Source organism: Peromyscus maniculatus, chromosome 18 (genome assembly GCF_049852395.1).
Source record: "Peromyscus maniculatus bairdii isolate BWxNUB_F1_BW_parent chromosome 18, HU_Pman_BW_mat_3.1, whole genome shotgun sequence".
NCBI lineage: Eukaryota > Metazoa > Chordata > Mammalia > Rodentia > Cricetidae > Peromyscus > Peromyscus maniculatus.
This window is the reverse complement of record NC_134869.1, coordinates 37,407,162-37,411,572: the sequence shown is the minus strand read 5'-3', so window position 1 is coordinate 37,411,572 and position 4,411 is coordinate 37,407,162.

Genomic DNA, 4,411 nt, shown 5'->3' with positions numbered 1-4,411 from the left:
TCCAAGTAGAAAAGTCTCCCCAATCCGAGTAGAAGTTCTCTCACCAGCTGCAATGGTGAGATATTCTTCTCAGCAAAAGTGAGCTCCTCATTTTTCTTGACAGAACATGTTCCTTCACCTCTAGGAAATGCAGCCTCTGAACTCACAATGGGTTACACTTTACAATGTTATACTAAAGGTTAATTCTTTATTTCTAGGCAAACTATAATAACTGTCCCTGAGTGACAGTTTTACCCTCTTCAGAATGAACTTCTGTACCTATTTTGTTCTAACCTTATAACAAGATTCAACTCCCAGTATGCCCCTGAAAGTTAGAGAAGAAATCCATGGACAATGTGGGGGAATAGATGGTAGTATCAATGACAGATAGGATGGAGACACCGCTCTACACTGCCGCCTGCAACAGCCTGAGGAATCCCAGGCTCTTGGGAGGATCTCTGTTCAACCAGAGCCAGGATTCATGACATCACTGTAGAGGAGCAAATACAAAGCAGAGGTTAAGTTAAACAAAACAAATGGAACCTTTTCTTAATTAAAACTAGTTTTCTTTTTTTTCAAACAATGTCTTCTGATTATGGTTTTCCCTCCCCCAACTCCTCCCTGATCCCTGATCCTCCCCATTTCCCACCCATCCAAATTCTCTCTCTCTCTCTCTCTCTCTCTCTCTCTCTCTCTCTCTCTCTCTCTCTCTCTCTCTCTCTCCTGTTCCCCCTCTCTCTTTCTCATTAGACTACAAAGAGTTATCTAACCAAATATAAAAGAAAAGAAAATTAAAAATACGGGAATAGGACAACAAAAAACAAACTGAAGAAAAAGAGTCAAAGAGATGACACAATGAACATATACAGATGCAGAGATATTCACAGTGTCAGACAAAGACAGCCCATGAAAATACAAAATAGGAAAGCATAATTGAGATGAAAGGGATATTAAGCATGGCATGGTGATCTCAGGAGACATGAGACATATTAAAATCTAGAAATGGGTTTCTTAAAGTAGACTCAAATCTCATTGTCTTTTTAACAATGGCTGTGCACAATCCTAAGGTTTTCTAAGTTAACACTGTCAGACAGTGGAACCTACAGCAATGTTTGGAAGTTAAGGAATTTTCTTCTTGGCACGAAGTGGTAAAGTGCATTGATGATAGATAATTCTTGCATTTAAGAGTGGAATAGAAGTGTTAAGAAAACTCAATTTACAAATAATCCGGGCTTTAAACGCAAACACGAGTGGTTTTATTGTCTTTAGCATTCTTATGTGAGCTGTCTTTAGGAAAACACGCATTGTGTCTGTGAGGAATTTTGCTTTATCAGTGGTATCTAAAGTTCCCTGACTCCTTCAGCCAGAAAGGTAAACAAGAACCTTCCTATATAACCTTTTACTTGTCTGCCTTTCCACCCTACATCAGTAAAGGTACAGAAGAATGGTTGAAGGAAGCTCTGAGTTGCTTCTGATACTGTTAGTGTTTTTTAAATGTTCATTGTATGTACTTCCTGCATGTTGAATGACTGTAAGGTTATTTTTGCACAAGTGTGCAATGTACATTGAACATACTCCCCACCCTATTTCTATCCTCATTATCATCACCCTTATGGGCCTATTAAGCAAAGGTACTGCACTGATTATTCAGCTTGCAGAATTAGAGAAAGTTCTAAAAGTTTGATCGCTTGATTAGCTAAAACAGAGATCAAAAGATTGCTCACTATGAACAGGCTGAAAATGTCCAGTGTTCATCATGAAAGAAAAGATTCAAAGACTGAGAGAGATGAGAATGTTAAAGTATACTGGTCATTAAAATCCTTATTACCAGAGACTTGAGAGTTGACTTAGTGGTTGAGAGCACTTGCTGTTTTTGCAAAGGACTTGAGTTAGTTCCCAGCACTATCATAGTACTTCAGACCCACCCGTAACCAGTTTCAAGAAATCGGATGCCCTCTTCTTAAGTACCAGATACACACACTCTGCAAATGTTTACATACACACAGGCCAAGCATACCTGTACACACACACACCAAATAAAACTATCTAAAAAAAAATAGAACTGCTTACCCATTCTGTGAATGGTCTATAAAATGCACCTGTCACCAATTCTTCACAATAAAATTTGGGGGGTAAATGTAAGAATGTTTGAAAAGTTCACTTTTAACTGTATACCAGTTCTAATAGTGAAAACCATTGCCATTCAATTGGAAAACTTACATACAATGAAAGAATTGGACAGCAGAGCATCAGCATCCAAATAGGAGCCGCCAAGCAAGGGCAAGGTGAGAGTAATTCACGTTAATGGGCAACAGGATCAAAGGATCGATCTACATCATCTGTCCTGCACAAGCCTATGCCATTACCAAATTACTCGTTGTGTTCATAGAAGTAAAGTCAATAGGAAGCCTACTAAATCCTCACTTGAGCTATGGAAGAAAAGCTCTGGGACAAATGGACAAAATTCTAATGTCAATCATAAATCCAGAGAGGACAGTCACTTCACAGCATTAACCAATATACAGGCACAGAACCCATTGAATGAAATGGATAATAGCCACAAGGATCTGTGGACATTGCTGGAAATTTATGCTGTTTGTCCCTATATTAGACTTCTCAAAAGAAACCTATGACCTTTATCAAGTCAGCTGTGCACTGAGAAGAGGAAAAGCTAAGAAATTATTGGACACTGGTAATGTCCAAGAATTGAATCCAAGAAACTCAAAATACTTCTACAGCCCTTCCATGAGAGAAGGTGCTTATGGTGAAGAGAAGATCAATGGAATGTTAACACAGAATTTTCCCTAACCTTATCCTGTGGATATGTCTCCAGTTTCAGAATGAATATTTGAAAGAAATGTATTTAGCCATTGACAGAATTCTCATATTGATTCCATGACCTGTAGAGTGAGGACTATTATGACAGAAGAGACAATATGGAAGCAATTAGACTGACTCGATCTAGGAGAACAGTAAATCAAAAGCAATCCAAAAGTCCTGGAGGGATTGTGGAGATGAGTGTCATCAGAAATGACTTGAAAGATGTAACAGTGGCAATTCCCAGCACAGCCTCTTTCAACACTATTTGCCCTATGCAGAAACAGATAAACATTGGAGAATCAAAGTAGATTAGGAACTGAGTGGTGATTCCACCTGCAGCTGTTTTGCCAGATGTGTTTCCCTTGGTTGAGCAAATTAACATGTCCCTGGTGTGTGTGAGGCAGCTACTGATCTGGAAAAATACCTTTTAGTCAATACTTATCTAGAAGCCCACCAGAAGTATATTTCCTTTAGCTGGTTAGTCTATAAATATACCTCACTATCCCTCCTCATAGGTATATCAACTTTCTAATACTGTGTCATAATTTAATTCAGAGAGACTGGCTCATTTATTAGTAGCATTTTGTTAACTGGACCTGGCAAGTGTGATGTATAGCAACTACTCCAGATATAGAGAACAGCATTATATTAAAAAACATATCCAGCTAAAATGCAAGGTCTTATATTTTACACAGGACTCTGGACCTGCTAAAAAGACTTGTCTTGTTCCAGACTGCCTCAAATCTAGTCTCTTTGGAAGTGACCTAGAGAAACTAAAATGAGGAACTGTCTCCAAAACACAAACAGATTCAACAGCTTGTTCTTGATTGTGTGTGGGGTCCTGATACATGGACTTCTTTTTACCTTAGAGAGGATGCATCCTGTGTAAGTGTTTCTGCCACTTAGCCATCTGATCCAGCACATCCAATTATTGTGGGATTGTTGATTATTGAAATGCTACTAGCAGATAAAAATGTTGATGTTGTTAAAGTAACTCTACAGCCCCATATGAAAACTGCAGTCCAAGTTTTAGGATTTTTAATTGAGGACCTGTCATCACTGTGAATAGCTATCCTTGTTTGGAAAGACAGATCTTGATCTGCTACTGGACTTTGGTAGAAATGGAATGCTAGGCCACGTGTCAAAAACCTACTCTGAGAACTGACCTGTCAACTATAGACTGAGTGTTATAATTTTCTCAAACCACACATTGGAGGATGAGCAACACAGCACCATTATCAAACATAAATGGTGTAAATGCAGTTCTACCGAGCAGATGCTGGAGGCACAAATAAGTGACTTGAAGAAGCAGTACAAGTATTCATGGTTTTCACATCTACTATACTCCATTTGAATAACGACGGCCTTTCTCATACAGTCGTGTGACAGAGAAAGATTTCCAGGCAGTATTTGATGGTTATGACTTACTTCCATATATTCCAGCCAATTCCAGAAAGTAGACAGCTATATCACTACTGCCTCCTCTTGACATATCCATAGGTGATGTTGCGAAGGGGTAGCACATTATGCTTTGAATCTGCTCTTTCATTTTGCTTGAAAGACAAATAACAAAGCATGTCATTGTACACACATTGATAGGCTGTAACTATGG